Here is a 23,772-nt window from a genome sequence, read left to right as displayed (position 1 = left end):
ACTTCCAGGAGGGATGAAACTTGCAGCTGATAAGATTGTGAACCAAGGGGTCCCAGACTGTGAGGGTGCAGAAATTGTAGAGCTCTGCAAACCCATGGGGAGTGTGCAGGGGTAAAGGGGGAGCAGGAGGAACAAAAAGGGGGGATAGGTAGAAAATGGTATAAAAAGAATGATTGCATGTAAAATGTTCAGTACATTTGTCTGTACCTGATCACCACAGTCTGTCCTGTCCTATCTCTTTTCTCATTAAATCTTTTCTTAACTTTCTCTCCTATTCATATATGAGCTGCAAGGGTTAAGTGCCAGGTACTGGTGAGACCTGGATGTGGGTAAGTGAACCTCAGTGCCAGCCAATGGAGTCCAGTTGGAGAAGGGCACCCCAGTTGGTGGTGCCAGCTACAGGAGTGAATGCAGGGGTCTCAGCACCAGTCACCGGTGGGACCTGTGTGTGTGTGTGTGTGGAATTGATACCAGCTACTGGAGTCAGACGGGGGACGTAGAGACCTCCAGCCTGTGGTGCCAGCTATTGGAGTGAGTGGGCTGCTTCCTGCCAGCCATGGTGTAGAAACAGTGGAAGAGTGAGTGTTCCCAAAACAACTAATGGGGGAGTGTGTATGAGGGGGGACACAGGACACCCTCCTGAGCGAGGCAAGTGCACAGCTCTGCACTGGAGCAGGGCTGCAGGTCATGGTCTCTGTTCTTGGTGCTGGCTGCTGGGGGTGTGGGAGGCAGAAGGTCCGTGCCACAACTAGAGAGATCTAGACAGGGGTGCTGGATGGCTAGAGGGGCCATGCCAGGTACTGGAAGGACCTGAAAATGTGCGTATGCTTGTGAACCTGGATACCCATATGAGAGGTTGTTTTATGCCTTCACTTCTACTCCTCTGTCTAGAAAGGAGGAAGGGGCCTCAGCTGTCTGTGTTTATCTTTTATGTGAGTCCTGTTGAAGGCAGCCCTTGGCTGAGGCAGCCTGTGTGACTGCTTGTTTCAGTGTCCCATGCAACTCTGGGATACGTGCTCAGCTTTTGCTTTCCCCTTTCAACATGCAAAGGGGAAAGCAACAGCTGTGTATCCCAGTGTGGGCAGAGACCCAACGTCAGACCCCAGCAGCTGAACAGAAAGGGTCCAGGGCCAGAACCAGCTGGAGGCGTGGGCCATGCTCTGTTTGCTCTTTACGTCACTTCACACACACTATTTACATGTTCCCCAGGAAAAGTGAGAAGCTGGAACACTTTCAGTATACATGGTTTAAGAAAGGGCTGGTTGAGATCCAGAGATACTTTCCTTTTCCTCTCTCATCTGCCTTTTCTTATAGAGGAGGCACAAAACTCATGGGTTCCATGTTTCTCAGATGATTGAAGAAGCCACTGGAAGTCTTTCCAGCATCTTTCTGCATGTAGTCCTTTGCAAAGATCTTATTCACATGAAATCTCTAAACTCAGGAGACCTATGATCACAAATAAGGTACACTAGTGCTACAATGGCACTTGCTTCTCTGACCTTGCATAAAACATAACCCCAAACCCATGTACAGTCATTTTAAAAGGGGTCTTAAAAGGACCGTGTCCTAAATGTAGCTTTCAGCAGTGCATCTACCAAAGGAAACTTTTTAATTTAGGGTTTCCCCTTGTATCAAAGCCTATTTGCCTCTGCTCCTCACAGCTAAAGTTACAGCTGTTGCTCTCAGAAAAGCAACTTTGTGCCACATATTTCAGCTAATTTTGGAAACCTATAATAAATGCAGGTTAAGCAGACTGATGGTGAAACATCTTGGTACAATCCTAGTTAAGAGAAAGACCTTGTCTTTCCATGCATTTTATTTTCATTTAACTTTAGATAAACTGCTTTGTTTAGTGAAGCCAGCCTAACACACTTCCATGCAAATACCATCACCATCTTCTTGGAGAAAGCCTTCCCTAAAGGGAATTTACAGCCCAAGATCAGATGGACTGGGGCTAGATGGTGTGAAAAGCAAGAGACTGCACATAAAGATTAAGCAAACCAGTATTTCAAGCTTGCATGTACTACAGCAGTTTTCTAAAGAAATCTGAAAATGGGAAGAGGATAATAAGTTCATGTGATTTTGTAGACCTGTTACTTCAATTTCGGAGCAGCCACTGCAGGCAGTTAATGTACATACCAGCACTTGAATAATACTTCAGCAGAGGCACACAAGTTGTGCTACTGCTCAAGATGAGAGAGAGAGAGAGAGGGAAAGGTGGTGTGTGAGAGATTCAAAATCACTGAGGGCTTATCTGAGTGAGAACAGCAGCACAGCAAATGATACACATACTGTGCACAGGGTAGGCATTAACACACAAATTATAAAACTTGCTGAAGAGTGGAGCCCAGTCCAACTCTAATGCATCTCTTCTGCTGGGTCTATCAGCTGGAGTTAAAAGTGACCCTACCCTTTTCAGAAGAGTTTTTGGTGTGTGTATTCAATATTTGACAGAAGCAGCAGGGACAATCCCTTCTAACTGAATTAAATATCCTTATAACTCCCCCCTCCACCTCTCATTCTGTTCCTGCTCTCATCGCAGGGAATTCCAATTCTCACAGCCACTTTACGTCAGCTGCATTTCTACTGACTCAAACTGCAAGTGCAAATGCTTGGCATGTCTGCAAAATCTAAACCATTCCAACTCTGCATAAACAGATACTTTATACATTTTTATTGGCCTCAGTTTTCCTATCTTCATAACTCACTCAATTTTTTAAGAATTCAGCTGACTTTCCTCTTCCTCTTTTCTGTTGCTACAAGTTCATGGCTACTTTTCTTCCCATCTGTATATTTCATGATATTCAGTAGCTAACGTATCAGCAATTTTAGGTTTCGGGTGGGATAATCACTGAACTCAGCTGGAATTTTGCTTTTGGCAACCGTATACCTAGGACCCTGAAGCTTTAACATCATAATTTGCCCCAGGGCAAAGGAAAATGTATTCTTAGCTTTACAAGAACTCAATTGAATTTAACAGGGTTCATCCCAAGAGGCAGGAATCACTTGCATAAATGCTGAAATTTCAAAATAAGATGCTTTCAAAAGCTTTCGAGATCTTCTCTCTGAGTTCCTGCATTGTGTAAGTGCTGACATAGGCACGCACATTGTGAGATGGGGTTTCACAAACTTGGTCATAAAATAGATTTAGCCTAATGGTTATTAAGAACAGAAAGTTGTAAAAAGGTTCAAAGAGAAATGATACTAAAATACAACAACAACATAATAATAATAATAAAAATAAATGGGATTAACTAACTACCTGGTCCTGGTTTGAGATTGTTTGAAGAGAATTTAAGCTTTCTAGGACAGAATAGGTCTTTTAGTTTAGGAAAAATTCAAAATGAAGTTACTAAAAGCAAAGACACTGTACATGCCACCAAATGAACTGATGTTACCACTTGGAAAGAACAAAGTCATTAGTTTTACAAACTGACATTAATTAGCTATTTCTACTGGTACCAGTTAAGCTCCAGGCAAATATGCCTTTCATGTTAGATATGACATGCGTTTCAAGAAGAAGAGTTAATTTAATGCTCTCTCTACTTAAACGCTGCACACATCGTTGTTAATGATGAGTAATTTTGTAGTTTAAAACAAGAGAAAGCAAACTGAGTTTCTGGTTTGAGAAATCTGTTATGGGCCCATTTGGTAATTTGCAATGACGGTTCAGTGTGTGAAGAGCAGGCATTCCCGAAGCATATTACACTCCTCCCCAACCACGTTTTCTCTGTCAGTAACAAAATAGGACAAATAAGGGCAAGACATTTACAGACTAGGTAAGGAGGAGAGACTGACAACTGAGAACCTGATATGAACCTTGCATCCTATTGTTCTAATTCATTGCGCAGCCTCCTCAGTCTGTGTCTACAGCACTTCTTTAGATTACATCCTATGTCTGGGTCCTGGGCTCAAGGTATGACTGTGACTACACCAGCAGTGATTGCACAACACCTACCTGCAGAAGATGCAACAGGATGTTTAGCCTATTTTTGTCTAAAATCAAGAATGTTATGCTTGGATTCTTGCAGGGATGGTGAAAAAGAAGAGTTTCAGAAGAGGCCTGTTGTATTTAACAGAACTATTGCAACTCTGATAAATGAATATTTTACATGAGCCCAGAAGTCATCCAAACTGAGACTTGAGACAAGTCTAGAAAAGGCGGGCTCAAGAAAAATGCAAATTCTGAAACTTTGTCATTAGCTGCAGAATTGTAATGTTGATTTCATTATCTTTAAGTGCTTAGATGTTTATGCTGCTGAGAGAATCTGCAATAAAAACAGAAACACAGATGTTTTGCTATATCAGCCTGGGAGACATGGCCCTCAAGCTACGTTTCTGGGCTCCATACTTAAAAGAAAAAAGAGGGAGAGGAGAGGAGATGGAAATTTAAGAAATAAGGCTTTACCAAGAGGTAGAAAAATAGAGGTCAGAGTAAGAATGATTGGAGTTCTACCCATGATCAGACCAGCAAGAAGATGATTTAAAAGAGACACACTAGCAAGAACAGCAGGGGGATGAAAAAATGTATAAGGTGGTTTTAAAGATGTTGGGGACCAATTACTCTTAACAGCCAATGAGGACAGGATAAGAAATAATGGGATTAAGGTACAAGAAGGTAAAATTAGGAGAAATTCTAGGAAAAAAAAAGAGTTTTCCTGTAATAAGGTAATGAAAGAGGTTACCGATGCAGAGTTAGTAAAGACCATCAGGGCTAAAGAAACTCTGGAAGTGAGAGTCTGGGAATGACTAAGTGCACACTATAGTGCAAATAAGAACCCTGTAGAGGTTCTAGCTCATTCGCCAGGACAGAAGGATTCTGGTCTGCATGAAAATATGACAGGAGAAGTGGATAGAAGCTATCGAGAATTATGTAATGTGGCCACATACAATACTATAGGGTACAATGCAGAACACAAGGGGATACATTTTTTAACAGCTACTATTGACTTTCTCTCTGAACTGGTTTCCTTTCTGAGCTGCAAGATTTCCTAGGATACTCCAGGACCATGAAACCGAGCCCTGTCCCTTCTTCTGGGCAACCAAGGAAAAGTCATCTTAGATTCCCCACCTCCGACACCCGACTTCAAGGATGCTGAAGAGAGGAAGACCAGATGCTCAGATCAATAAAGTATGCAGGCAAATTTTAAGACTTGTGTCACTGCAATAGCTGTGGTTCCTTCCACCCTCAAAAACATTAGCATCATGTAGTTAAATAAATAGCAGCATAATCAAATAATATATATATATATATATACACATAAAACATTAAAAAAATCTTAGGATGAATTCCTCCGATGTAACAGCAGGTCCAGAACCAAGTTGTTTTACTCAAAACTGAGTAAAATCTAGCATTTTGCTTTAGTGCAGCTGCAAGTTCTACAGAAACAATGAGAACTTGGATTTTTTATTATTATTATTTTGAGTGCATTTATAAGAGCTTCAGAAGATTGAATTGAGAAGAAATTTAACTCATTTGTGTACTGGATGAGCAACCATCATAGGTTTATGTATGGATATAAGCTACAATATCATTATTTTCAAAACCTAAGTATGAACTATCAAGGTCCAGAAAACTATAGATAGATGAAGAACAATGGCTGTAAAATTCTGGCAGTAAGACAAACACTAATAACATCAGCCATCTAGCTTTGTCATCCAGTTCAGAACATAGTCCTACAAACTTCAAATTGTACTATAAATGTCTAACTTTTCATTCAGACTTGGGTAATAAAAGCACAATTTGACATTATTGAAACAAGGGATCGGTGATACAACCCAAGAAGAGACCAATGAAAGAGAAGCATAAGTCTGGGTGAACCACTATTCTTTCCTTCACCCTTGCTTGCATTTCTAGTGCCACAGCAATTAGCAGATATTCATAACCTCAGTCAGTGGTTGATTATAGAAAGTTACACCAATAAGCAAACATTTTTCAACTCTGACAGTCTTTTATAATCTTAACTCCATAACCTAGTAATTCAGCTATAAAGACTCTTCACTATTTATGCTCTGCTTATAAGAAAAAAAATAAGCATACCAATTCAAATATTCAGAAATCATGATCTACACCCCCCCAAATTAGAAGAGTGGATCAAAATATACATTTCATTTGTTTGCATTCTTCTGGACAGCAGGGCTCATGTTTCCAATTTTCTTTTCAAAATAATGACAGTGATATACAAACACCTTACTTTAATAACTGAGACTCTCAAAGACACACATCTTATAGCAACTAGGACTTTATAAAAACATCACTTTCTGTAATGTCCATCACAAGACTGAGTTAGAATAAATAATGAAGAAATGCTTTCAAAATTGACGCCTTGCAGAAAAAAGGTATAATGAGTACATGTTCAGACTACTCATAGCAAAATTACTCATTTGTCTTGATTGCTGAAATTCCTCCTTGTGCAGGAGATTAAGTTGAAATCCAACCATCTCTGAACAAGATATAAAATAATTTTAATAACTAACACATTTTATTTGCTCTTTGCTGAAAGGAGAATTTGACTTTGAGCAAGTATAAAAAAAACCCTCCAATCTGTGAAATTAATTGTTCATAGAAAAATAAAGCACTATTGTTTACTAGTTTAAGTAAAATATAGGATAAAGAGGGTAAGAAAAAAAATGGTTAACAATCTGGTGGTTACAACTCAGCACTTCCAACTGTAAAGGTGAATCTAGTGAGAATGATGGGTGCTCAGATTTCCTGGTTAAAAAAATACTGAAAAGTACAAATCTAAAATTGTTTCAGTAATACTACTAGGAACAAAAACTTGTATGAAACCTTTAAACTACTGTTCTCACTCCCAAATCTGCACATAAAGGAAAAAAGAAAAAAACCGAATAAGAGGAAGATGCTTCTGAACTTTCAGGAACAGCTTCTTCAATCTCTGTCCTTCATTATTTGCTAGCCTATTGTACAGATTTCTCACCCAAAGTTTTCTGAGAATTACTGAAAAGAACGATATCAGGCACTCTACAACATGACAGCATGGTTCAAGTGATTGAACTGGTTAACTCTTCCTACCCTTGTCCGTCTGGTTTGAAGAGCTATGGGGTCTTCAGCATCAAGAACACTTTTTTTTAGTATCTGTAGCTGGAAAGTCATTCACAAGGTTAAGGCTTGGATGACTTGCAGCTATGAAATATTAAGTGATAATAGAAAATAGTCTGCTCTAGGAATAAAAATAATAATAATAAAAAAAATCTGAGGGTTTCTAAAGCTGTTGAGAGTTGCTAAACCTGGGGAAAAATGGGAGCTGTGATCCTGCAGAGAACCAAGACTGATTAAAATACATAGCTCAGTAGGAGGAAGGAAAAACAAACAAACAAAAAAACATCACCACCAATAATAATAATAATAAAAAAAAAGCAGCAACAATGAATAGATCATATGGAAGAAAACGACTCCAGAAGACTCCAGAGATAGTTGAGAAAAGGATTCCACAAAATATCTCTGTTGGAGTGTTTGATAATATTGGCATGCAAAATTTAACACGATACACCAAGAATTAATGATCTGTCCTTGAAAAGACAGGCTTGCTCTGTTGAAGCAGGAAGAATTGACAGAATGTTATGTTCTCTCAGAACAAGAAATACACTGAGAAAAATAAATTACAAAAACCAAAATCTTCAACTAGCTTGGTAAATTATAGGTCTAAGTTTCTTGAGAGAGATGAAAGAGCACATATCCTGTGTGGGTCCCCTACGAACACTGTTATCTTGCTGGGGAAAACGTCATTTTTCCAGTAGGATTCCAGGGCTGCTTGGACATTTTTGAGAAAAAAAAAAAACAAACAAAAAAAAAACAACACACAGAAGTAAAAAGTAAAAAAGTATATCCTTTCAAACACTGTTAGTGAAATTAGATATTCAAGACCAAGACAGAATAGAAGCTTTGAAATACTGGAAGTGACATGTCAGGTGATTTATATTTATTTTTATTTTGGATATTTCAGTGTGACTGACATATTGAAAATACAGCGGCCTAGACGCTTAAGTTATTAAAGACTGTAGAGGTACACAAGCACATAGCATAGGTAGATAGAGTTGGGTGAATGTTACAAGCAAGTACTGCAAAGCATTTGTTCCAAACAGATGAAGGTAATCAGAATTTTTCCTGTGAAATATCTGTTAATAGGTCTGTCTTAAAGACATATTCATGCAAATGCTTATTTACCTGGGGCCAAATCACAAATCAATATAATTTATTCATAGAAGTCAGCATTGGCAGTGAAAAAGACTGTCTTCATTGCATTGCCAATGCAGCCTGATCCACAGCATGGTGAAAGTAATAATCCAAAGCTGGAAAAACGCTGCAGCAAAGCTGAAGGAACTACACAACTGTGTCTCAGATTTAAGTCACGTTCTCTTAGTTCTGCTTCTAGAATGCTTCAGGTTTGGTTGCTTCTTTCTCCTAGATGGTGAAGGGTTATCTTAGATAATGCATTTATGACTACAAAAGACTAGACTAACCCATTACACAACCTACTCAGCTACATAACCTAGCTGAGCCACAACACAATAAGTAAATGGTGAACAGCCAATCAAGAAAAGAGTAAAAAATCTGAAGTGGTCAATTTTTATACATATTTTGACATATTTCATAATAAAGCATTTATTTGGCAAGGTCTGATACAGAAATAAGCAGGACTTGATACAGTATTTATTAACATTCTTTAATGAATCACAGTAAGAATAGCCTGCTACCATCTCACACAAGACTAGCATTCTTCCTGTGGACAAGGGCTGCAATATCCAAATGTGAATGTTTACACATTTTAAAAATTTCTAATCCTGGTTATCTTTTACCTTTTACTAAGTTGCTGTTACTCCTTGAAATATTTAAAGGTCACAATGACTATAAATCCTCCTGGTTATTCTCCACCTATCAATAGGTGAAAATTCATAGAGATTTCCACAAGAGACTGATAGGTTCCATGATTACATTTACATGGGTTCTACTAAAGATTTCCTTAGAGTTGAATTTCTTGGGTTTAATACTACTCTGCCTACATAAGTAGGCAGATAATTATAAGAACAAACAAACAAGAAAAAGAAGCACACAAACAAAATACAAGCATCTGTGTATACTTTGTATATATTATACTTTTCTGAGTCATGATTGAGCATCATTTTGCATCATAAAAAATACTGCAGAATGCCTGGCTAGCAGGAAGCTCCTATAGGAATCATCTACTCATTAACGAGGCACAAGTTGGATTTTAATAGTTATGTCACAGTAAAACTTTGAAAGGAAATCAATTGGTTTGGCTCTATGACTTTCTTCAGTCATTAATGGAAATATTAAACACCACAGAGTGACATTTGATACCATGTGCATATGATAATCATACTAAAGCAACATCTTCATACCAACTAGCAATAGAAACCAAAAACTGGAAAACTGAATTTACTTGTCTGCATGCTGACCTCTTTGCTAAGATTCTAGAGGAGATGGATTTCTCAGCCTGTAAAATGTTCTGACATCTCATGAACAGCAGAAGTGTGGGAAACTCAAATGGGCTTTTTTTTTTCATCTTTGAAAATTTTATTCCGTATAGTTTCTCTATTTATTGTACCCGATAGCTTTATTACTGCAATTTCTGTGGAAGAAACTAAAACACATTTCTAAATAACCTCTTTCTTCCTTCTTTCACTTCTAAGAGCTAAGAGGACTGTGAAATTAATTATACTCTACCTGTCCTTTTATCAAATAGATGAGTAACAAACTGATGACTTCTATAATACAGTTGTCAAACATTTCATGATTACCTTAACCTAATTAAGAGGAGGGAAAGCAGTGAATCTTTAAGTAATTAAATGCACATCACCAGCTTCAAAGCTTTTTGCTTTGGTCCTTGTCTGCAGTTGACCAACTCAAGAACAGAAGTAGTACAAAGATTTGATTAAACCCATGCTCTGTTTCTAAGCCAAGAGTTGACGAGCATAATGCAGAGTAGCTACTAGGTAACTTGCACGTACTAAAACAAATCTCTGCAACAGGTTATTTGTTTTACAGCCCCCAACCTGTAATGAACAACTGGGCACATGAATTCCTATTTATTGGAGAATTTAAGTTTTCTTTTTTTTTTTCCTGTCATTTTCAGGTACTGTTTTTAGAACTTGTAACAAATGGGAAAAACTGAGTATTTAAATGTAAATACTTCAGTTATTTAAACAGTTAATACAGGAACCTATTTTGAGTTTATAAGTGAATTTTACAAGGTAAAAAAAAATCATCTTTCAGTCTCCTAAACTAAGGATGGTAACAAGTAGTTTTAAGTTCATAGCTAAAGTTAAACATTCAGCCACTATCCTGTATGTCCAAATATTTTTTGATGTAATTTTCATTCCAAGTCTGAAAAATGCATTTTTACATCTTCAAATGTTTAGACATACTGTAAGTCAAACGGCTTTCCATTTTGAAAGCACACATTTATTATCACAAAAAAAAAAATTAAAAAATGAATATGCCAGATGGAAAAAGAATACTCTGCTACTCTTATGAAAGCTTCTTGCACACAACCATGCCAATGTTCAAAAATCACAGCCTAAAATACCACCTTTTGTCACACAGCCTACAGTAAGCAAAGCGTGTTGTTCAGTGCCAGTTTGGAGAGAAGTTATTCCTTACCTTACTGGAAATACAATACTGACTGAGCAAATGGCAAGTTTTCTATAAAACCTTGAGCATATACTGTTGACAGATTAGCTTAACATAGAACAATAAACCTTATCAAAACTTTTTTATGTCATCTTTCTCAGAATCAGGTATTTAAAGAACATACCAAAGGCAATTTAAAGAAAAATATTGACACTGTAGAAGAATTATGCAGTATAAAAGAAAGAAAACTGTTCTCAATTACATCTTGTGCAATGTGTAGAAACTGCAGCATTTTCTTTATAAGATAATGTGGAAGAATTATTGTATTGCAGTGAGTATGCAATTGTGCATGAAAAACCAATAGACAACAATCATCAAGGACAAGCAGCTGTGATGAATTTCAAGTGGCTAACTTTCAAACCCTTTAAAGGTTGGTTAAAAAGTGATAAACAGATCATCTTTATAGTATCCATAAATACCTATAAAATATCTAACAATGGAAGCTGCTTCTTATTAACCTCACAAGTAAAAATACAAGCAAGATCAAAGCAACACAGCAGAAATCATTAGGGCTACAATAAATCCCCTAAAAATAAATATCATGCTTAATAGTTACAGAATGGATTGGAAACGGAAGCTTGTTAAAAGAGACAGGAATGGAAACAAAGGGCAGACACAAAGGCTGTGGGCTAGAAAAGCTGGGCAAGCTGTGGAAGGATATGGGTTGTGGCAAGAAAGACAGCTGTGTGCTGGGCAAGCAAGGAAGGATGATGGGGATGATGGGACACAGCATGTAGGAAAACCCTTCTCAATAATTCATGCCAGTAACTCCTGAGAAATCATGCTGGTGGGGATAACGTACTTCATACCCTGCCTGCTCTCCTGTTTTGATGCACAAGACACAAAAGGTGATCCTTGTCTCTCTCCAGTCCAGAGACCTTCAGAAAAAAAGAAAGAGGTAGAGATGGCATTGTCTCTTCATCTCTGTCTGGACAATGCATAGTCTGTCCAGGTTTGGATGACAAAGCCTCTTTCAGCAACTCCGTTTGTGCTCCTGTGATTGAGTTGATCGGAGTTTACCCCAACATGGTAAATGTTTCAATGAAAAAGAACAATTTGAAACTGTTTTCACATGCTTTCTGAAGGGCTTAGGCACTAATGATATTGATGATGTCAGAAGAGTTGAGTAGTTAGAGATATCATCAAGCAAGAATCAGATGCCCACGATAGCAGGGAAATAACCAGGTTTGCCAACAGTAACCAGACTCCATCTATACAACACCATATAGTTCAAAACTACATCATGGAGTCTCTCATTGCACCAAATACAACAGAGGTCATTTATGCATAAGTCACTGATATGATAGAAAACGTCTATTGGTGCATGACAGGATGAGAAGGACAACATTTCTTAAACAATTAATGATATTCTAGGTTTCATGTTACTTAAGGGAGCTGTAGATAAAAATCTGAACTCATGTTCATGGATAGTCATAAGGAGTCAGGATAGTTGCCTGAGCAGCAGGATACTAGCACTTTATTTTTTATTTCATTGTTCATCTCATTAACAGTGTTTCATTATTTCATTAAAGAAAACACAAGTGATTGCTTACTATCAAAGCCAGTGCATGGCCTACAGGTCCGGGTTGGTATCAGCTGGGAGAAGAAACACCTTGAGGAAAATCAGTCCTTTGTAGGCTAGTTTTAACTGATGAAGGTAGAAATGAAAGACATCAAGATGATAAAGAGTTAAATGATTTAGATGACTTTATTTATAAAAGGTCTGTCCAAACTCAGAAGGAAATTGCAGCATGATGTCAGAGACACAAATCTACAAAACAGCTTGAAAAATTAAATGCCCAGGGCCAGACAGTTTGCTGAGTGCCTGAAGACTATAAAGGAAAAGAAGCAGAGCAAGGAGGAAAAAAAAAAAAGCAGCTTAATCACAGGGAGTAAGCCAAGCTGTTCACAGATATCTGTCTTCCAACACAAAAATAAAATAAAGTCCTACTGTCTCCTCCAAAGAGCTAAGGGTTCAAACTCTCCCCAAGCCATGAAGCAGAACTCTGCTTAGCAACAGGACCAGGAACTCACTAGTACAATCAGCAGGAGTCTTCAAGATACCTTCAGCGAGAAACCTGCAGCACCAGCTCTAAAGGATTAGGTAAAGGCAGGATTAGGTAATAGTGATAAATATAGCCACAGAAAACTGTGGCTTCGTAAAGAAGGCTTACAGTTTCTAACCTATTCTTTGCAAGACTTTTTAAACAGTAAAAAGTGGGAGCCTACAGCTACAATCAGAATTTTGTTTATTTATTATTTAATGTTGGTCAAGGCCTTTCAAAAGAGCTTTTGCAGAAAAGGATAATGAGCTATGAATTAATGGCGACTTAAGAGAGAGAAAAAAGCATAATTAATGTCTGCCTTTTAGAAGAAGACTTAATAGTAAGTCATTTCAACAATCAATATTGTCAAACACACGTTTAAAAGTTACTTGAACTCTGAAATGGGCCACAAGATTATGAAATATACCTCACAGCATAAATTTACCTACATTAAACTAAAGAGAATTTTGAGGGAATCCAAAAGAACTTTGGAGCAAAGAGGTAAGCACAGTTAAAGGCAATGAACTGTACAATGAGAATAATGAATTGAGATTTTTGGGTATATTTGGATGCCATAACTTTGATCGTCTTTAAAATGGGGCCAATTTACTAGTATCCTCCATGTGGTGTGCTGGAAGAGTTAAAACAAAATAAAAATAAAAATAAAAGATACCTCGGGAATGGTGAGAGAAAAACAACAACAAAGAGCTTAATAGAATTTAGTATATTAAATACTCAGAGTTTAAAACAAGACTGTACCCCTGCTGCATTCAGTTCTAACGGCTTCTGACACCCCAGAAAGCTGAGTTACAGCACATACTGGCTGAGTCTACTAGACATTCCAGTGTGATACTTAGTGTAGGAGCAAACAATCTTAAAGCTGCTCTCCCATCCAATCCTTAAGTATTCCTAATGGTTTCCAGACACAATATCTGAGAAAGCATCATCGAAAGCAAGTATCAACCCTGAGAGTACTTGGTTCTTGCTTTGGGAATTATCAGACTGATAACCGGATCAAGACTGATAGTACTAATAGATCATTGCTTTGCATCTCCTGCAAGCATCATCTTGCTGAAATGCACTGCTTTGCCCACATCTGACAACCAGAGAAGTTTCACAAAGGGAGAAAATACCCTGAGAAAGTAACTGAACTCCTACTTCTCTTTTTAATGCCCTTTTAGCCTTACTAATGGGGATATGCATCACAAAAATCTGTAATACATGAGCTTCATCTACCAAGTTGTTTCCTTCATAACTAATGCCCTAATGCCCCATCTGAACCTTGTTGTGCTCACTCTTCTTTTTCACACCTCTAAATGAAAGACAGCTTTTTTTTTTTTTAAATATATAATTAAAAAGACCTATAAATACTAGCTCTTCCCACACTGATAGGTTAATAAACTAAAAGATTAGATAGATGGCAATCTAAGTCAAAACTGAAGCCTGTTTTTCTGCATGTGGGTGCCTGGCAGGCAACTAAGAACCATTGTATTTTCTCTCCCTAAGCCTATGCTACAGTTAACCACAAAAGCCTGCAAGCCTGACACTGTGTAAATGCATTGGTCTGCTGGTACAATGCACATACTGACAGGAACTAAGAATAGTTCATTCTTGAGGTTAGTGATTTCTAGCAGAAATGGGAAAAGCTGTTTTAAAAACAGCATGTTCCGTCATCAAGACATGACTTCCCTGAAGCAACTCCTTCAAAGCCAACTGAGCAACACCTGGCAAGAGCCTGGCAAATTGTTAAATCTATCAGATTAGCACATTGCTCTTCACCTTTCAAAGAGAAGTACATTCTGAAGTATACTAGATTATAAACTTTATTACATCCTTGCTGGTTCAAACTACATGACAGATGTTCACGAATACACATTTGGTTTAAGGTTCAGAATAATCGAGAGTTTTGGCTTGTGACTTCCTGTAAATGCAGCTTTTAACCTAAATTTCCTGCAGAGGCTAAAAAGCACTGCACTTAAACACTACATCGTGCCTTCTGTCTGAATAAAACTCTTTCCACTTGACAGGGGCAGAAAAAAGAGACACCCTAGGTTGGAATAAAATTTATGTGCATCTATTGTCACTCCTGAAGTCACGTATATTTGTACTAAAAATTGCTCCTCATGTAATGACCATGTAATATGTTCTCCCACCTTCATGACAAACAGCCGTCTTAAAATCCTTCATATCAAATACCAGGACCAAATGTCTGCAAATATGCTATGAAGTAGAAAACATTTATCCAAGATAATTTGTAGTTTTATTTCTCTTCTGTGATATTGATAACACTATTTTTGCCCTTATAATTGTGACACCATTGAAGACTGCTAGTTCCACAGCTATGACTGGATTTATTAATCAACGTTTGAATGTATCACCTTCTAAAGCATTATGGATTAGGAAAGTACTGCTAAGTAGAAAACTCAACATACACATTTTTAATCCATTTATGTGTAACACATTTTTTGGAGACGCTACTTGTTACTACTTTCTAACCAACATTCACAGTGTGTAGTCTTGCATATGCTACACAAAACAGCAATCAAAATGAAATGGTGTTGGAATAGTTTTGCTGCCTTGCACATTTTCACTTAAAAACAGCAAGAAAAATAGTATTTGGCTTAATTATTATATAAACAGTAATCCTATTTTTTTCTCTCTCAATATTACAATGTTTAATTTCTATTAATAAACTATTTGTTGAGCCAAAGAAGAAAAACATCAGCAAAAATAGGTATCCTAATGCATTGAGGAGTATATCCAAATGGAAATTGGAAATAAGATGGCAAGTGAATAAATTGCAGTACGATAAAAATGAATCTGTTTCAGAGAAGACAACTTGTTGTCTAGTAACACTGTAAGAATCATAAAACACCTTTAGTAACACTATTGCAATTATTTAGTAACTAATATAGTAATATATTAGTATATATTAATCTATCGTAATACTGTAAGAACCATAAAACAACTTCAGTAACACTAATGCACCTTTAGTTACACTACTGCATTGTTGCTTGGGATATTCTTTCTCTGATGTATATATCTGAGTATGACACAATAAAGATGTCTCTATTAAATGATTGACTTTCTGATGCAATTCAGAAACATGATAAATAAATAATTCAATAAAACATTATTTGGTTTTTGTTAGGCTGAGACTAAACTCTAGTAAGATATAGACCAAGTGTCATATAGCATTCATCACTTATAAGGTAAATGACTTCTGAATTCACTCAGGCAGAAAATGAACAGCTGCCAATGCTGATCAGAGAGAAGTAAAATGCTGCATCTAGAGATGAAGCAGACTTTTGTTTTCTTTTATTTAGTTAAAATAATATTTTTTCTCTATGGAAGGAGAAATATCAGTTTGGAGATAATTAAAAAAAAAAGAAAGATTCTTTGCCATACCTTTAGTGTCTGTGTGGCATTAGAAGTGTTCCAGTAACTCAACTTCCACATCTATAAAAGCATAGACTGAAGTAATCATTCAAAGTCTACTTTAACACAATTCATTTATATGATCAGTTATATAATAACAAGGAGGGTCTTGTGGGGAATGTGAAGGTGAAAGGCAGCCTGTGTTGCTGACACCATGAAATGGTAAAGTTCAAAATCCTTAAGGCAACCAGGACAGCACACAGCAAGCTTGCTGCCCTGGACTTCAGGAGAGCAGACTGGCCTTTTCAAGGATGTGCTTGGTAGAGTCCTGGGAGGTAAAGCCCTGGAGGGAAGAGAGGCCCGAGAAAGCTGGTTCAAGGATCACTTCCTCCAAGATCAGGAGCAATACATCCCAACAAAGAAGAATCCAGTCAAAAATGCCAGGAGGACTGTGTGGATGAACAAGGAGATGCTGGCAAAACATAAACACATAAAAGGAAGCCTACAAAGGGTGGGAACAAGGACAAGTAACTTGGAAGGAATACAGATACACTGTCTGAGCAGCCAGCGATCAAGTTTGGAAAACTAAAGCCCAGATAGAATTGAATCTGGCCACGGACATCAAGAGCAACAAGAAGGGCTTCTACAAATACATCAGCGATAAAAAGAAGATAAGGGAAAATGGAGGCCAATGACAGGACACACAGGAATGGCACAAAGCTGCACCAGGGAGGTTCAGACTGGACATGAGGAAAAGTTTCTTTACTCTGCGGGTGGTCAAACATTAACAGGCTTCCTAGCAAGGTGGTTGATGCCCCATGCCAGTGCTGGCTAATGCTCTTAATAATATGCTTTAACTTTTGGTTAGCCCTGAGGAGGTCAGGCAGTGGACTTCATGATCTTTGGAGGTCTCTTCCAACTGAACTGTCCTGTGTATTGTAACTACCTCAAGGGAGGATACAAAGATGATGGAGCACCCTCCTCAGTGGAACCCAGTAAAAGAGGCAATGAGCAAAAACTGGAACACAGGATGTTCTGGCTAAACATCAAGAAGTACTGGCACAGGTTGCCCACAGAGGTTGCGGAGCCTCCTTCCTTGGAGATCTTCAAAAGTGGAGGTCATGGTCCTGGGCAACCTCCTTGATCAGGGTGGTTGGACCACATGACCTCCAGAGATTCCACCCAATCTTAACCATTCTATTGTCCTGCAATCAATATTTAAGTATTTGCATGACAACTTACATACAAATGCCAAGAATTTTTACCTTTTTTTCTTTACTGAAACAATGGTAAGCCAATATTTTACTCACAAGGTAGCTGAGGCACATGGTGGCCTGTGGTCTTGTGGGGCACCAGCAGGACAGGTTGGCCCAAGCAAGCTCTAACTGACAGATCCTGGACTTCAAGACAGCAACAAAACCATGGTGATATAAGCTCCCACATGAACTCTACAAGCCCATAAAGGACCTCAAGTATTTACTCAAGTGGCTGAAACACTGCCACAAAGTTACTATCACAGTTGTTACACAAGTAAGTGGACTGCTCACATAGACATTGTGCTCACCATCCACCATCCCACCTCCAATTCCAGCATAGCTCTAATCCAAATCAGACTGACTACGCATTGTTAGTAAAACCGAATCTTTTTTTTTATCCCATTAAATCCTCTGGATACAGCAGAATGGGATAGAAGGAAGGAAGGAGAAAAAAAAGTCCTCTCAGTTCCTTAAAAGCTTTCTGACACTGATACTTGTCAGGTACAATCAGAACTTATCAATAACTTCAGGAAAGTATTTGCCTGCAGGAGTAAAGCTGTTCCTGGGGTAGGATCAAAATCAGACCATGTCTCCTTGCCAACTATTTTGCTACCCCTTCTTACAGGGGTGTTACAGGGGTAATTTAATTTTACTGAGATACCGATCTGGAAAAATTTGCTGTCTTAACAGGATGTCTCACAATGCAGGCAGTGTTCTTACTATACTTTTTAGGGGGAAGAAATACAGCAAAACAGATTGTGCAGAGAATGAAGGCAGAGTGCCTTATACGTCTAATTTTAACTTTAGCAGTAAACCCTGTTCCGTGCATACAAAATATGCATTTTTGTCCTTTAATGAACTATCCTCATTCCTATTATGTTCAGTATTTTCTTCTTTTATTCGCAAACACTGTAACAACAAGCACTGTATTACCTCCTCTTAAAATTAGTAATTGTTGATTCACTTATAAAAACATTAAAAATTCCTACAAAATTTCTTTCTGTGCCAATATAATTACTAATGAACTCTTCGCTGCCTTTCAGTCTTGCCGAAAGTTTAGTGAGGTTATAGTAACAATGAATATAGTCAAAAGTGGAAGTACTTATCTGTCAATTATTTGTTCTGTCATGAAATTTCTTTCCAAACTGTAAATGTTTTGAGCATGAATGTCTTAAATAATGATTCTATAACATATACTAAAGTGAACAAGACTGAGAAGGACCTGGGAGTATTGGTGGATAGTCGGCTGAATATGAGCCAGCAGTGTGCTCAGGTGGCCAAGAAGGCCAACGGCATCCTGGCCTGTATAAGAAGCAGTGTGGCCAGCAGGTCTACGGAAGTGATTGTGCCCCTGTACTTGGCTCTGGTGAGGCCGCACCTCGAGTACTGTGTTCAGTTTTGGGCCCCTCGCTACAGGAAGGACATGGACGTGCTCGAGCGAGTCCAGAGAAGGGCGACCAAGCTTGTGAGGGGTCTGGAGAACAAGTCTTACGAGGAGCGGCTGAGGGAGCTGGGCTTGTTCAGCCTGGAGAAGAGGAGGCTCAGGGGCGACCTCATCGCTCTCTACAGTTACCTGAAAGGAGGCTGTAGAGAGGTGGGGGTTGGTCTATTCTCCCACGTGCCTAGTGACAGGATGAGGGGGAATGGGCTAAAGTTGCGACAGGGGAGTTTTAGGTTGGATGTTAGGAAGTACTTCTTTACCGAAAGGGTTATTAAGCATTGGAACGGGCTGCCCAGGGAGGTGGTGGAGTCACCATCCCTGGAGGTCTTTAAAAGACGTTTAGATGTAGAGCTTAGGGATATGGTTTAGTGGAGTACTTAGTGTTAGGTCGGAGGTTGGACTCGATGATCTTGAGGTCTCTTCCAACCTAGAGAAATCTGTGAATCTGTGAATCTGTGATATAATTTGGGTCAAGTCAGTTCTGATTTCTGAGCATGTACTCAACCTAAAATTCTAGGCACCTGAAATTTCATGTAAATCTTACTCGTGACGTTTCTATCCAATTTACATTGAACCAGATTTATTGAAGGCTCACTGAATTCAGCAAGCTGCTTATAGGTAAGGACTGTCTTAGATGCGGAAACTGATCAGAAATGCTCGCAACATTTGGTGCAGGAACAGGGATGTGAGCAATTTTTCTACACTGCAGAAGGTAGATTTTTTTTTTTTATTATTATTTGTATATATTTTTTAAGAGTAATGGGAAACTAATCAAATTTCTTTGGAAGATAACTACTAGCAGAGCGATAAAGAATGTCTTTTAAAAATCATTTCTTACATAGAATGCCTAAAAATAATCAAAAATTTTTTTTTTTTTTTTTTTGCCTAGCCAAACAAAATCATTCATTTCACACCCAAAACTCTTTTCATGAGAGCCAGAAAGGGAGAGCAATCTGTTTTGTTCATTGTAGGTACATGCCCTGCATATCAACCCTTGTGAGCAATAATTGAATCAAGAAAATCAAGGAGTGAGGAACTTCAGTGAGTTACCAAGTCTTCACACTTCATTTGATTAACACTGGACTTCGGTGAACCAAAAGAAGAAATAATATCAAAATAAATCTAGACTAAACATGAAAAAGATCAGTGGAAAAAATAAAAATGAGCGTAACTTGCTTATTTGTTACAAAAGATGACCCAAAAGTTTTTGTTTTACTAGAGTTTATTACACTAGACACTTTTATACTATATTTTTATAAAGCAGACAGAGAAGATGAAATTTTGAGCCCTCTCTAGTAGATGGGGTTGTAGAACAAGCATATGGAAATGAAATGCCTTTTCAGAGAACTGATGCCCTCTTACAGATGCCATCACAGAAGCTGCTCTTTAAAAATTTCCTCCCCAGCTTGGCATCATGCAAGTAGGTCAATGCATGTAGCCAGTTACGTAGAAACAGAGAAGCGGGAGGTCAAAAGATGACAGTAACTCCAAATACTATTACAGTTTTAATCCTTTCTTTAAAAAAAAAAAAAAAGAAAAAGAAAAAGAAAGCTAAATAGGGTAAATCCTTAACATAGGACTATCAAAAGAAGCACTGTGCAGTCACAGGGCAGCATGTAGTCTTGCAGGAACTCCTACAGTTCTTGCTTGAATTTCTGTTATCCATTTCCATTAAAATCCCAATTGACTTCTTTCAAGATTCAAAGAGACATGTCTTTGAATTTTAGCATGGGGAAGGTTTCTCGGGTTTCTGGAAGACAAGTAAGGTTCTCAGAAGACGAACACGGAGAGGATCTAAAGGTGTTCATGGTACCAATTCTTCTAAGTAGAAAAGTAAGTAAGAGTACCAAAATATCAGGCTAGCTTGCCATGTTTTGATATTTGTGGTTGTTCAGGGAAATTTATGGTGGGGTGCATGGGATGGGTATAGCAGGTGAATATAGTGCTTTCTATCCTAAGATTTAAATGCTAACACACATTCTATATAGACACCCTCACGCCAAACATGGTTCCTGCCTCTCCAGTCCACTTGTAATCAACACCACGGAGCTGGTGCTCAGCATGTCCAAGTCCAGGTTGGTGGCCTGGCCTTTACACTTAGTGGTTTCAACTCAGGCTCTTCCTTCTGCATGATGTTGTGATGTTGGATAACTTTGGATGTGCTACCATCTCAGCTATGTGTATTCTCCACCTTGGAGGGTCAGCATAAACTGCCAATAGTTGTGTTGGTCACACAAACCCAAACTTACCCCTTTGATTTTTTCCTTACTTAAAGCCCTGTTGCAGTCATTACCCAGATCATTATCATTTCTGCTCCCCACTCCAATTGCTTTACAAGAATGTGAGGTTGCTAACAATTTTTCTGTGCTTCTTTGTTTTGACACAATGTGCCAGAATCATCTGGTCAGTTAAGAGCAGGGCAGATACAGCTCAGGCCTTGTTTAATCTGAAAGGTTCCTCAAGGTGTCCTTAAGAGCAGATTTGTAAATTTAAGGGTATTTTCTGCAGGGTGCATGTGGAAATCAAAAACAAAGAAACCATGCACAATAATAATAATATAATTAATAATAATAATATGGAAAAATAAAAAACAATGCAGGACAATATATTTTGGGATATAATGCTAGATCTGGAAAGCCTCCCCCAAATCAAATCTGTAGCTTCTGCCATTCAGAAACTGAAATATCAACTTATCAGACAGAATATTTCATAATCATACTGAAATCTGATAAACAAAACTGGCCTCACTAACAGAGACACATATTTAGAAGAGGGCAGTGTTAAAAACAGTGCTGTGGTAGCACCAGCTTCCTCTGTATATGACTGATGACCAAGAAAATCAGTATGACAAATTTATCAATCAGTAGTCAAGATCAATCTGGATGTTCATTTTTCTAGCATAATATACCGTTCCTCTCATGCTCTGATCAAATTATTTTTATTTCTATTATCCTGAGGTTAAAAAGTGTAGAAACAAGCTTACTACATCTGCTCTTCAGTTAGGTTAGAAAATAGATTGCTCTTTTTTAGGTGACCAGACATAATCAGTTCACACTAAATTCATTGTTTTGTTACTGAAAGTTCATCTCACATCTTTAGTGTCACTACTGTGTTTTATATAATGCAAGGGAAACAAACAACAACAACAAAAAACAAACAGAAATGACTTCTGATGGAAGCATGTTCTTCCATCTCTGAGACTGATATCATATAAAAAATACAACAAAGGGACAGTATTGAGTAGGCAAGATGTGGGTGGGTTCAACATTTAAAAGTTGCCTAATTCATGCACGAGCAGAGAGAGACCAAAACATATCTCCTCAAACTGCATTCTTTATAAAATAAGTACAATGAACAATTTTAATGATTTGTCAATTGATTTTTTTGTACCTTCCGGGTAGCTTTTATATATTACATTTTTGATCTATAGTCAGTTATCCACTGAAACAGCATTAAATGTAATTAAATTATTTTACTAGAAAATGCTTGTAATAGCATTAAGGGTCTATCTAAATTAATATGGCACTGTATAATCTACAAATTAGCCATATGCACTATCCACAACTGCAAATATGCAGAAGATTAAAGTAGACTAACACAATACTGTGTATATGGATATGAACAGCAACGTGGGGTATTTGCAACTGACTAACGATTAGCTCATTTCCTGCACTAAAATGATTTCACTTGTCCTAGATTAGAGGTTGCACCAATGTTTTGGACAAGTGTTCTTATCCTTGTTTTGACCTCATCAAGCAAAGAAAATTTGCATTGTTGGTCAAGTATTTCTATCACACTAGAAAAGTGTCTTATTATATTATAATCTATTTCCCATTAATAAATTACAAATAAATCCTGCTCTTTCTTAAAAGGATTCAATAGGAGATCATCCATTTAATTCAACAGGAGAATCTGTTCCTAAAAAAAGTTCTTGCACAAAATTCTTGTCCTCTCAGTGCACCTCAAGGGAGAAAGAGAAACCATATATATTGGTATTTTTGTTATACCTTGAAGTGTTGTACGTATTCCTATAACTTAATGAGTCACTACCTTAGACATAGGCCTGTAGTGCCATATGAGACAGACTGGGAGTTTGAAGCATCTGCCTTGTGCTGGCAGATTTGACACTGGATCTAGAGATCTGCATCCCTCTGGATCCACAGCTGGAGGCCAGGATGGCATTAGATACCTGTCTTTCAGTGCTGAATCTCTCAGTGCTCCTTTCTAAGGATAAGGCCTATCATCTAGCAAATTGCAGTTTCCAAAATCAGTTCGGGCATCAGTTTGAGGACTGGTTAATTTCAGACTAAACCATTACAAAGCAGTCTGTGATCCAGATCTGCTATGGTCCTCAAAGAATAATAAGATCAGGAAGCGTGAGACATACTATGGTTTTATTTATAAGATAAACATGCCGTCACTTTTCTCATAATGCCAGTGGGAACTTGGTGCCACTGACTAAGTGCTACCAGATACTGCTGATCAGTACCATCCTAACAGCTACATGTAGCAGCTACAGATCTCAGTTCCAAACCAGTCCTGATCTCAACACCAACTGTAATCACCTACTACTTATCACAAGATCTAGCTTGCTGAGAGAAACGGACTCCCCAGCCTCATCCAACATTGCCACAGTAACGTCCATCAAAGTTACCAGTGCTATGTTTCTGACGTGAGAGGAAGTAGCTGCTGAAGAAAAGAAACCTGTCACTGTAAGATGACCAAACCAGAGTTCTTCTTGAGCACCAAACCACACTGACAACCCTTTCCCTGACACCAAGTCATGCTTGGCTGTAGAAAGTCAGTAAGCCATGTCATATAGGCATGGAAAAGCCTAAAACACAAATGATTCACTGCACAGTCTACACCTGTATTAAGTGAAGCACATGCCAATTAGAAATTTTAGTTTTTAAGCTCTTCATAATCTGTTCTTAAGCAGTTTACACAGATCCCTGTGTTTTGTTCAAGACAGGTGTAGAT

The 23,772-nt window shown here is 38.0% G+C and overlaps 1 protein-coding gene across 35 annotated transcripts in view; it reads right to left on the bottom strand.

Moving 5' to 3' along the window:
- NRXN1 (neurexin 1) overlaps window positions 1–23,772 on the bottom strand; it is a 725,132-nt gene that overhangs the window by 158,867 nt on the left and 542,493 nt on the right. The gene's annotated exons all lie outside the window — the stretch shown is intronic.

This window comes from Anser brachyrhynchus (genome assembly GCF_964034855.1).
Source record: "Anser brachyrhynchus genome assembly, chromosome: 3".
Taxonomy (NCBI): domain Eukaryota; kingdom Metazoa; phylum Chordata; class Aves; order Anseriformes; family Anatidae; genus Anser; species Anser brachyrhynchus.
The sequence above is the reverse complement of the archived record's forward strand: the minus strand, read 5'-3'. Positions and strand labels throughout refer to the sequence as shown.